The sequence below is a fragment of the Crocuta crocuta genome, unplaced genomic scaffold, assembly GCF_008692635.1.
Source record: "Crocuta crocuta isolate KB4526 unplaced genomic scaffold, BGI_CrCroc_1.0 scaffold377, whole genome shotgun sequence".
NCBI classification, from domain to species: domain Eukaryota; kingdom Metazoa; phylum Chordata; class Mammalia; order Carnivora; family Hyaenidae; genus Crocuta; species Crocuta crocuta.
In genome coordinates, this window is record NW_027528209.1 from 2,555,182 (window position 1) to 2,568,011 (window position 12,830).

General features: G+C 43.9%; 2 pseudogenes; both read left to right on the top strand.

Moving 5' to 3' along the window:
• Positions 1-250: 250 nt before the first annotated feature.
• LOC144222495 (regulator of nonsense transcripts 1 pseudogene) lies at positions 251-1,887 on the top strand (annotated as a pseudogene).
• A 53-nt stretch (positions 1,888-1,940) lies between these two features.
• LOC144222496 (regulator of nonsense transcripts 1 pseudogene) lies at positions 1,941-2,769 on the top strand (annotated as a pseudogene).
• The last annotated feature ends 10,061 nt before the right edge of the window (positions 2,770-12,830 follow it).

Genomic DNA, 12,830 nt, shown 5'->3' on the forward strand with positions numbered 1-12,830 from the left:
GGACTTGGAGGGGGACAAACTACGGGGCTGTATACTCAAGTTCAAGTTCACTGACTTCACCCTTCCCAGCCAACTGCAAACACTGGAAGGGCCTAGAGGTGACTGTGTCTGGGCAAGCAAAGTGGCCCCCACAGCAACTTGGGAAGCACTCACGACATCCTGCGTCATGGGTCCGTGCATAATAGCATAGCCAAAACTAGTCAGTTGTTCACCAGAGTTGAACTTTAAATATGTAGACACCCGTCGCCCAATGCTTGCATGCAGTTACTGCAAAAGACACAGTACTGTTTGCCTGTTTTACTGTAATACCAGCAAGAAGAGGGGCTGCAACCCACGGGTAAATACTCCTGGCAGCCACACTGTAAATCACGTCCTGAGGGCAACATGCAAAGAGGCGACTCGCCACCAGTTTGGGCCTCTCTGGGAGGAGGTTCTGGAATGTTCTGAGGGTGGCTGGCACAATGTCTTCCTCCTCGGCTTCAATCCTGCCAACACCAGCTGGGTCATGGTGCCGCTGTTGGAACAGCCCAGTCCAAACAGCCTCAAGCACATCTTCTGGGACAGCTCCTGAGCTGCAGCTTCCCACGCAGACTACTCAAGATCCTTTTTGAGTAGGAGCAGCTGCGAACTGGGCACATCACCACCCTGCAGATCAATCCACCACAGCAAGGCACTCTAGGTGGCAAATCCTTCCACCCTCGGAGGACTTAGAGAAGCTGAGGGTGGAGAGGAGCTAGAGAGCGTCATCCGGCCATAGGAGGTCGCCTACCAGCACCAGAGCATAACTGGCCCCCTGGTCAAAGTGGAGGCCAACTATGATAAGAAACCAAAAAGAGTCCCAGTCTTGAGATCCCATTATGGTGAGGTGGAACGTGTTCCTTAACAAGCAGACAGTTGCCTACTTTACTTTGCCCAAGACTGAATAGCAGTGCTCTGGTAAGGAGGCGTTAGCCAGAATTTGTTTGAGATATGAGGCTTACTCAAGAGGACTCGAGATGCCTGTGTACAAAGGAAATGTAGTTGGCACCCCCTGAGCAAAGTGATCAGCCACGTCATCAAGATCCCTGTTCATTACGGTGATGAGATCACCACTGAGCTGCAGAGCAGTAATGACCATGCCTGTGGAGGAAATCATCACTTCCAGGTGGATTTCAGGGGGAAGGCAACCTCATTCCACAACATGCAGAGCACACTGAAAACGTTTGCACTGGAGGAGACCTCCATATGGGGCTGCATCAGCCACCAGCTGGAGGACATGATCATCAGCCACCAGCTGCCCAAGAAGTTCACGGCAGAAGGACTCCCCAACCTGAATCACTCTTCAGGTTTACAGGTAAAGACCCTGCAGCAAAGACGAATGAGCCCACTGCAGGAACCACCCCACACTGGGAAGATGGTCACCTTGGCCACCATCAACTACTCCCTGGCTAGAGGAAGCAATGCTTGGCTATTTGTCTGTGGTCCCAGTAATATAGTCATGGATCAGCTAATGAGAAGTGCAACCAGACGGGGCCGAGAGTCATGCTGTTCTGCACATTGTTTCTGCACAACCAGATCAAGAACATGGATAGCATGCCAAGCTCCAGAAGCTTCATCAACTGAAGGAGACAGGGGAGCTGTTGTTGGCAGAAGAGAAGCCACACCTGACCCAGAAACTCGCCACAGAGAATAAGCTGCTGATGAGCACAGATATGGGAGTGGGTATGGGCAACGAGGCCCATTTTAATTGATGCAAACACCCATGCCACTGAGCTGGAGGGAATGTTTGCCCTGGTCCTTGGAGCCAAGCAGCTCACCTTCATGGGTGGCCACTCCCTGAAAAGGTCTCCCTTCAGAAAGGCATCAACTGCAGCAGATCTTATGAAGAAGGGAGTTGATTTCCAGTGACCCCCAACCAGATGTTCTAGGTGACCCAGAGCCCAGAGGAGATTGCCAGGTGAAGCAGTTCCTCCCTGAATAGGAAAGGAAGCTGCAAACCCGGAGTAGATCATCCCAAAGCTGCTGAGGGAAGGTGCCAAGCCAGACCACATCGGCATCATTATGCTCTCATCTGGAGCTAGCAATCCTCCCTGATGCAATACACGGCCATTCAGTGGTTCTCTGCACACCAGGCTCTACCAGGAGGTGGAATTTGCCCACATGGACACATTCCAGGGCCAGGAAAAGGACTTTATCTTCTGCTCCTGCATGGGGGCTACCTAGCAACAAGGCATTGCATTTATAAACAACTCCAGGCAGCTTAACAAGGCCCTGACCAAAGCATGATGTGAGGTCATTATCCTAAGCCACCCAAACGTCTTGTCCTCACAGCTGTACTGGGAACACCCGCTGAACTACTACGAGCAGCAGAAGGTACTGGTAGAAGGGCCCCTGAACTTGATCTGTGCTAGAGTCTCATGCAGCTCAGGAAGCCCAGCTAGCTGGTCAAACCATCTACCCAGGAGCCAAGTAGGACCCCAGGAGGCTATTACCTACCCCACGGTCAGTCTATGATAAGAGCCCCCAGAACTGGCCCTGGAACACGTACTTCCAGACTCATGACCAGATGGGCATGATCCTTGCCAGTGCCAGCCACATGGCTGCCATGGACATTCCCCATCCCCTTCAACCTGGTTGTATGGCCCATGCTGCCACTGGAGTATTTTGGACAAGCAGACCCGGGGAATCCCAAAAGGCAAGACTGGTCCTGGGGGATGCCAGAATAACAGCTCTGGGCTTCCTGGGCTCACCAAAGCCATCTCCTTGCCCACCAGGCCAGCCAGGAGGTGACGTCACAGCGGTCTCCCTGGGTGCTCGGGCTCAGAGCACTGTGTTCAGGAGCCAGCCCTCTCAGCTGAGTCAGCCTGAGCTGGCCCAGGACGGGTAACCCTGGCCATCATCGTCAGTCACACATCGATCAACGTGACTTGGTTGCAAGGCTCCTCTTTGTAGAAACACAGTGAAGTGATGGGATCGTCCCAGTACCAGAAGGGGACTCAGACCATCAGCATCTTATTTTGGGGAATGAAAAATAAAACAAATAAATATATACCTGTTTTCCCCTGCTAAAACTGGAGAGCCACTGTGAGCAACAGGAGGAGAGGAGCAAGTGAGGGAGAGAGGAGCCGAGACAGAGTGAGCACCCACTGCTGGCCCACAGGACAAGGAGATGGAAGCCCTCCATCCGCCCCTTGCCAGGGAGGCCCCATGCCAAAGCAGCCACACCAGTTGCCCAGGGTGGAGAAAGGAAGCCCCTCATCTCAGAGTAGACCTTTCCTCTGTTTTCTCTCTTCTCTTTTATTGAAAGGGGACTGGGTTTTAGAAAGAGGAGAACTTCGCATTTGAGTGCCCCAGCAGGCCCCTCGCAGGTGGATCCTTGCAGGGGGCCAGGTTCCCCGCTGACTCACTTTCTGTGTTCTAAGAGGGTTCTCGCTTAAAGAAAATACAGCGTTTGGGATTTTTTCTGTTTTTAAAAGATTCTTTCAAAGGAGTACTGAAAAATATCTCTGCCGAGTTTGTCTCTCACCTGTTAGTGGTGGACCTGCCTGAGAGAGGCAAAAAGCTGCCATAAAGTTTAAATGAGCCAATGCAACTCGAGTTTAGGATCAACACCTGGGACGAGATCCGGAGAAAGAATTCTGCTGTCAGTTTTAGCTGTCAGTGGCCGTTCCCACGTTGAGGGTGGTGAGGGGGCACTCTTCTGGGCTGGACAGCTTCCCTTTTTCTGCTGCACTCTGAAAATCAAAGCGCTTACGGTATCTGGTGGCCTCAACCCCCTTACCCCAAGGGACTCCGGCAAGACTGGCTGTGAGGCCAGAGAGCAGGAAGATGGCCATTCTCGGGCTAATGGCTTCTTCCCAGAGTCCTTCCCAAGGACTTGGTGGAAGACAATGGCCAAGAAGGCCCATCCCCATCTCCGTGGAGATGCCCACAGTCACCGTGACCTGTTACACAAGCTAAGCGCCCTACCCCTCCTTGTTCTCCAAAACCACCCCCAGATTTAAAGCCCCTCTACGTGTGGGCACAGGTTCAATGAAGTGGAGGTGGTTTCTGTTTGTGGGGGAAAGGACTAAGTATCAGAAATAAGTTGGTTCCGTGCCAGAGCTTGGAGGATTCTGTCACATCAGCTAGTGAAGGAGGCGTGTACCTCAATCTGGGTTGCAAGTGACAAATGCATTGGAGCTTGGAGAACCACCCCTAGCTTCTTGCCCACTGTGGTGGGTAATAGACTCCCTGGTGACCACCTAGTTGGGAACCATGCCTTCCTAGGCAGTAGCGACCCTGACCTCCCCCTGACACTGGCACTTTTTCTGAAGCCTCCAGATTCCAGCTCATACACGGGAGAGACGGGGACACACAGGCCACTTTCCTACTAGTCAGGAAAGCTCTTATTTATTACCGCTGCTATCAGGTATTGGTTCCCCCTTTTTTTGGTAGGCTGCATAGACACAGAGTTTGGATAGGTTTTCACTGTGACCCATTGTGTGAGGCACCCCCTGGTGGTGCCCCTGCCCACCTGTCCAGTCCCATTATTCCATTCATCGGAATGCTTTGCCTCCACTTTGTGCTATTTGCTTTGTTTTCTACCTTCATAGCAGCAGTTACTCTGAGTTTTCCAAACCAAGGGGCATCTGTATCAAGGCAGCTTTGGATTTCTGGTCAATTTGTCTTAAGCTCTTTTAACATCAATAACAGTCTTAATGAACACACAAACTACATACATCAGTAACCGTGTTGTAAGTGACAGTGACAAAGTCGAGCAACCAAAATTGTTACACATTGTTACATTGTATACCAAATGATACAAAGTCTTTGGGAAAAGATTTGACAGGTTTGTTTTTTTTTTTAAATCAAACTAACTAATATATCTTTCGTATGATCCAGCAATTCCACCCCTAAGTATTTAACTAAGACAAATGAGGATACCACAAAAAGACTTGAATGAGGGTATTCAGAGCAGCTTTGCCGTATCTCAAAACTGGAATGAGTTCAGTTGTCCATCAATAGAATAAACTAAAAATAAACTGTATAATATTCATAGAAGGGAATAGTATTCAGCAATAAAAGGGAATGAACTATTGTTATGGATTGAATTGCATACTCCAAAAAAGATAAGTTGAAGCCTTTACTCTACTTGAAAGTGGGGTTTTTAGAGAATTCATCAAGTTAAAATAAGGCTGATGACCAATATGACTGCTGTCATTATAAAAGGGGGAAACAGACTCATAGAAACACAGAGGGAAAATGGTCTGAAGATTCAGAGGGAGGAGACAGCCATGTGACTATAGTGGTGAATCTACAAGCCAAGGAATGCCAAAGGTGGTTGGCAAATAGCAAATGCTAGGAGCAGCAAGGAAGGACTCTGCCCTAGAGCTATCAGAGAGAGCATGGCCATGCCAATGCCTTGCTTTCGGACTTCTGGTGTCCAGACATAAACAATAAATGTCCATTGTTTGAAGCCACTCAAATTTTGGTGTTTTTTATGCCCACCCTAGGAAATTAACACAACTACTAAAAAATTTACTCAAAAGATGATACAAGTAAATAGATACATGAATCTCAAAAGCACTATGTTGAGTTTTTAAAAAGCCTTACGTGAAAGACATGTACTATATAATTCATTTTATATGAAGCTTTAGAATAGCTAAACCTGTGGTGGAAAAAATCTAGAACAGTGCTTGCTTATGAGTGTGGAAATTGGGGTTGACTGGGAAGGGGTATGAGGAAACTTTCTGGGGTGATTACAGTGTTCTATATCTTGATAAGGGGATGGTTAACACAAGTGTTTGCATTTACTAAAACTCCGCAAATGAATGGTAACAATTTGTGGATTTCATTGTATGCAAGTTCTACCTAAGACAAAATGCACAGTATAAACAAGTGCTGAACTCTAGCTAATGGTGTCTGTGTGCTGAGGTATTTAGAAGGGAGTGTACTAATGTCTGGATTTTAATTTGAAATGCATTAACGAGTAAGATGGATTGATGAACAGACACAGAGATGGGTAGGTAGATATGTGATAATGCAAGTATAATATAATATTAATGGTAGAATATAGTTGATGGATATATGAGTGTTCATTATAAAATTCCTTTAGTTCTTTCGTGTGTTTCAGTATTTTCATCATAAAATAAGAGAGAACAAAAGAATGTAATATAGGAGTTTACCAACAAATTAGACATAGCTAAAGAGAGATTTAGTCAGGCTGAAGAATTAAAAAGAGAACTGAAAATATAGAAAGGTGCATAAGTGATACTAGAATCAGTGATTTATAAAGACTACATAAATAGGGCTGGAATTTTAGAAGCGAAAGTGAAAGAGAATGGGCTAGAAGCATTTTTTTTTAATTTATTTTTGATAGAGAGATAGAGACAGCATGAGCAGGGGAGGGTCAGAGAGAGAGAGAGAGAGAGAGACAGAATCTGAAGCAGGCTCCAGGCTCTGAACTAGCTGTCAGCACAGAGCTCGACGCGGGGCTCGAACCCACGAACCGTGAGATCATGACCTGAGCTGAAGTTGGACGCTTAACCGACTAAGCCACCCAGGTGCCCCTAGAAGCATTTTTTTAAACAGCTAAGAATTTTTCCAAGTAGATGAAAGACTGACTTCAAGTCACATATTCATTTAATGCAATGAGCTATAAGCATTTCCTTTGAGAACAAAGAAAACCACAGCTAAATACATCTAGTCAGATTGTTGGAGAGAAAAAAAAAAAAGAAACCTCTTCAAGCATTCAGAGGAGCAACATTAAGACTGAGAACTAACTTCTCAGTGCAATGACATTTTTAAAGTGAGGCACATGGGGGCACCTGGGTGGCTCAGTCACTTGAGCATCCGATTTGGGCCTAGGTCATGATCAGCCCAGGTCACGATTGGCTCAAGTCATCATCTCAAGGTTTGTGGGCTCGAGCCCCACATTGCGCTTTGCTCTGACAGCACAGAGCCTGCTTCTGACTCTGTCTCCTTCTCTCTGCCCCTCCCCTGTGTGTGCTTTCTCTCTCTCAAAAATAAACATTAAAAAAAAACTTTAAGTGAGGCACATGAGGTAACATTCCCTGGGCTAAACCCTTTACAAACCTTATCTCATTTAATCCTCATATCTCCCCAGCTCCTGAACTGGGCTGAATTAATATCCCCATTTTAGTAAAATGAAGTTGAGGCCTGAAAAACTTAATGATGTACATAAAATGCAGACAGTTAGCCAGCGGTAAAGATTTCAATGTAGACATGACAGACTCCAAACATATTCGTCTTATATATTACGCTTTTTCCTATATAATAAATGTGCTCGTTTTTGTTGTTGTTATTGTTGTTTCTCCATTCCTGTCCATCTGCCTAGGCTCCGGATGTCAATATCCACGGATCTGGCAATCTCCCTGCTTAGTCTTGAAGCAGTTACAACAATGTGCTTGGGGTTAATAGTGGAAAAGGAGAGAACGAAAGTGAAAGTAAATGTGGTTGAACACTAGTATCTAATATTGGATAACAAGGATACAGATCACATTATTGTATGGTACTGAAGCACTGACTGTAGAGAGAATACATTTAATTGGCATCTTTCCTTTGAATACAGTATATCTAGTCTCCATTTTGACACCATAGTAGATGACTGAAATGCTACCTTGTGTCTTGTTAACACTGGATTGTAAAGTGTATATATTATTATAGAAAATTGACAGGGTGATGAGCTGTCACTTTAGCTAAGAGAATATCCTATTTTTAATGAATATTATTTCATAAGGAAATGTGCTGATGACAGCTTATTTCAGTGGAAATTGTTGATGCCTAACCTTTCTGCTAGACAACATTCTATCAGTAGTGACTCTACCTGAAAAAAATTATACTAGATCCTAGAAATGTGTGAGAATAATTTTTAATAAATGACTACCTACAAGTAAGCAAAAATATACTTAATATATTGTGTTAGCATATATATTATAGGAAATTTTATGGTGGGTATATTTTTATGATAAGATAGTGCTTTATATCCCAATAATATTGTTACTATATTTTTATTTAAGCCTTGGTCTACCAGTAAGCTGGCCAGGATATAATTTGGGTCATTCCATTCTTTGAAGATCAAAAAGCCATGTATACCATGCCTTTAAGGACTGGACTTTTGGCTGTTTCCTAAGGAAAAGGTTTAGATAAGTGGTTATTATTTAGAGATTATAAGCCTGTTGTTAGCACCTTGTATTATGATGTCATTCTGCTGAAGATCCCAAGACTCGACCTGGATCCCTAGAGGACTATAGGCTATCTTAGTTTGATTCTGTTTCCTCACTTGCAAAAAGTGACATACTCAAATTAAAATGCCAAGATCAAAATCCTAAAAAAAAAAAAAAAAAGATGAGATGTAAACCTCTGTTTTCAGAATAAACGTGTATGTGTAGATGAATGCACAAACGTGTGCACATGTACAGATAGATATAGATGTAGATATACATATAGATAAAATTCCAAAGTCAATGCCTTCATAAACACACACAATCTGGCACCTAAACTCCAATCTTCTACCAATCACTGAAATTAGGAGAACCAAGGTCAAGTCCTGGTTCTATACTTTTATTTAGTAAACTTGGGAAAGTCACTTCATTTCTTATTTAAGATGATTTTACTTCTCATTTAAAATGAAGAAAATAATATTGCCCTACATGCTTCAGAAGGTGGTCAGGAGGCATTTCAAAGAGCTCATGTGTATGAAATAAACTTGACTGCAAAAAGATGCTACCATGAGGTATATACTTGTATATTATTATATTATGAATTACATATTAAATATAATTATGAATATAAATACAAATATTATGATGATGGCCTGGATTTTCTAGGAGTCACCAAACTATGCGTTCAAATAAGGGCCAATGACTGATAATAATCCGAGCTCAACATTCCGTTGCCTGCATGCTAATGAAGCCAGCTCAAAATCTGACCCAGCTTATTCTAGGAAACAGGGGGAAGTTTATGGAACCCTACGGAAGATGTTTTCGTGTTCCTGGTCTTGCTGACTAATACTTCCATGAAGCCATCTCAGGTGCCCACGCTGCCTCTTCCCAGCCTACTGGTCTGGCGTGACATCTGCACCCAGATGTCACCCTCCCACCCCCCAAGTGGTCGACCATCAAAGAGTCCAGAGTGCTGCTGTGCTCCTGTTCTGCACAGTGTGAGAGGATGCCCATCACACTGGCACCAGGTCCAAGTCACTCTCTGTCACACTGGCAACAAGCTGTGTTTCTGAGTGCCCTCCGTTTCTTCCTGCCTCCCTCTGCCCACAGGACCCTGTCAGGAGTCCAGGCTTACAGCCCAAAGTCTCGGGCAGACAGTGCCGTTTTTCCCATTCCTTCCAGGCTCTCCCTTTCCTTTCTCCCTGTATATGAAAACCCCTTGCCTCATTTTCTTCTAACCAAAAAGTATTTTTTTAAATGGCATCCTGTCAGGCATATTTCGCCAGCTTCCCAGACTTGGCTAGAAAGGTCTGACCGAGATCTGGTTGGGAACACTTAGCGTTCAAGTTACTCACGGCTGTGTAACATACTTAGTGACCTCAGGCAATAGTGGCACTTTGTTGTTCACAGTTCTGTAGGTTGACTGGGTGGTTCTTTTGCCGGTCTTCCTGAGCTTGCTCACGGAGAGTTACTTGCTCAGTGGAGTTACCTGGCAGCTGGGCTCAGCTAAAACACCAGGATGGCTGTGTTCCTTCTTTCCACACGATGTGTCATTATTCAGTAGCCTAGACTTGGGATCCCTGTGATAGTAGCAAGTATATACCGAATAAAGACAGAAGCTGCCAGGCCTCTTAAGGCTCTGATTCTTAGATGCCCAGCACTATTTCCATAGCATTCTGTTGATCAAAGGAAGCCACAAGGCCAGCCTAAGTTCAAGGAGATATGGCTTGTACTTTTGGATGGAAAAGGCACACAGACAGAGAGATGATGGGAATTGCTGGAGTGTCATCTTTGAAGACAAGCAAGCAACTACAGTTAAGCCTCTGGCCACAACAGTGCACACTCCTTGCACATGCAGAATATACCATCCCCCTCCCAAGACCCCCAAATCTCGTGCAATTACAGCACAGCTCCAAGTCCTGGATTTTATCATTAAATCTGTTCCACATGTGGACAAGTCTCCACAGATTCAGTTACTCAGATGCACCTGCTCAAGTGCAGCTCTTGATATGTGAACAAACATGACTGGTTAATCTGCCTCCCCCCCCCCCCCCCCCCAGCACACACATACGTGCAAGAACCAATAACGAGATAGGGGCAGGGCAAGGTAACTATAACAGATGCTCCTGTTCAAGACAGGGGCTATTGAAGGTGCACGGAGCTACTGGTCCATAGCAATTCTGAAACCTGGTCAGGGACATATTTTTAGGGCCCCTTTCTCTGGGGACAGAGAATGTTACTTTATTAGGGGCCAGCTCTGCCTTCTAGGAATAACTCCCCAACTCATTATTCTCATGACTGGTGGCTTGTGCAGGAGGCTCTTGACTCCACCCTCTGAGTCATTACCTGCTCTCAGTACAAATAAAGTGCCACCATTTCACAATTAGTGTACCATTTTGGGTCTCTAACAATGCATTCTGCTTGCCAAAAGCTGATCAGGATTTCTTAAAGGTTCAAGAGGGGCTGTGTAACCTTGCCATTTGCATGAACACATTCAACTGTGTATGTGGCACCGTTCAAGTCATTTGTATAAACTCATCAGAGTAATTACGTAATGAATACATGAATATTCTGTATAATTTATGTATGAAGCTGTCTTCTACTGCACTTAACCTGTGAAGAAATATTTCTTGTGATCTAAGAAGTGCAATAGTGTGTCTCTTAAATCTGTTCTTTTCCTTAGTCCTAGAAAGGAAAGGAGGACGTGGCTTCGTCCAGACCCAGAAGCGTAACTAGGTGCTATCACTGGCTTCAGAGGTGCATCAAAAGAAGAAAAAAACAACAAGAAATAATTCCCGGAATCTCTCCCTCTCCTGGATATCTGCGGTAAAGAAATGAAACCTTCTAATTGGACACAGCATAGTGCCCTTGGAGAATAATACTAACAATACTTCAGCTCTCAGGCCCTTCCATGCTTCTGGGAAGCTTTCTCATAAAAGCTTTTGGTGAGAAGTCCAGAATCTGACAAACTATAGTGCATATCTAAAATTATTGCTGTGTACCCTAGTAGTAGACCTGCATTAAAATAGGGTTCCAATAATATAAATATTAATTGGAATATTATTGATCCTTTTCACCGTCCTTCCTATAATTACTTAAATAAGCATATTTTCATGGGGCTCCTGGGTGGCTCAATCGGTTGAGCATACAACTCCTGACTTCAACTCAGGTCATGATCTCACGGTTCATGGGTTTGAGCCCCATGTCAGGCTCTGTCACTGCAGAGTCTCCTTGGTCTCTCGCTCTCTCTATCTCTCATTCTCTGCCCCTCCCCTGCTCATACATTCTGCCTCTCTCGCTTTCAAAAATAAACTTTTTTAAAAAGCACATATTCACTTCTAGACAGACTTGAAAGGGCATATGATAACATAAAGGAAGAATGATTTCATTTTCTTTGGCATTTTTTTTCTCTCAGTCAGAGCTAAATCACACAAGCATTGGCAAAGAAAGGCTTGAAAATTGGTGGAAGTTTGTGGTACTGTCTGTGTCATACTGGAAAATGATTTGTTTTTAATATTATGTATATTTTTCAGTTTTATATAATAGCGTATTTCGCCCAGACACTATGCTAGGCATGTATTCTAGTTTGTCCCCAGATCCTCCGAGCACCCCTTCAACATTATTATCATTTATAACTGAGCTCAGAGATATGAGATACCTCATGTAAAGTCTTATGCCTGAATGTGCCGTATCTGTCATAATCCAGAGCCATAACCCTGTCCCACCCATTCCTTACCTTACAGATTTACTACTTTCTCCTACAGTGTATTTTATACCTTCTTCTACTCTGTCCAATAGCTAAAACTGACCACAAAGTTCTCACTAAATAAAATGGCGAGTTCTTATCTGAAATAACCAAGATCAGATAACTTGAAGGAGAAAGCTTACTCGAGGATAATGTATTATTTTAAGGGCATCCCTCAGAGTTATAATGATAAATGAAATTATATTACGTTTCTCAATAAAGGGGAAACTATGTTCTCCAGAGCACATAAAATTAGTTCCGAAATTAAAAATTCAGAAGTTAGACGTAAATGAAGGCCATCAATTAATTTTTATAAAAGAATTGGAGCCATTTTGAAAAAGTTCAATTGTCTCCTAAATGAAAATTGGATAAATAACTTCATTTTATTGAGAAAAATTATTATGATCTGAGAGATAGAACTAGAGGCTTTTTGCCTTCAATTAAAAATATCAATCCTCCAGCGGAGTCCCCCAAATTATTCATCCACAAACGAGCACACACTGAAAAGAGGATTTCACCTTGAGAGCAAAGGAGCACGAGCTGACAGAGATGCTTCTTTTTATTTGTGATTCCATTTTCATCGGTGATAATGAGATTTTTTTCATGCCCTAACAATAGTCCAATAAATATTTAAGTTGTTAAAAGCTACAGGTACTGTCTTGTAAGCCATAACCTATATTCCAAAGGGACCTTAAAACAATGAACATATTTCCCAAGTACTTTAGGGTTTCCTAGATTTCAGTGTCATCTTACGGCCGCTAGAAAAGTCACTGCCTGTTCAATTCTTGGTAAAGTGAATAAGGAATTGGAAGCTATGCTCTCTATTACTATGCAGTTGGCAAGAGATCTAGAAAGAAGCTGTGTGGCTTCTTAATCACTCAGAATTTGAGCATCCGCCCACTGATAGGCAAAGACACAAAACTGTGGCCCTTTTATGGTGT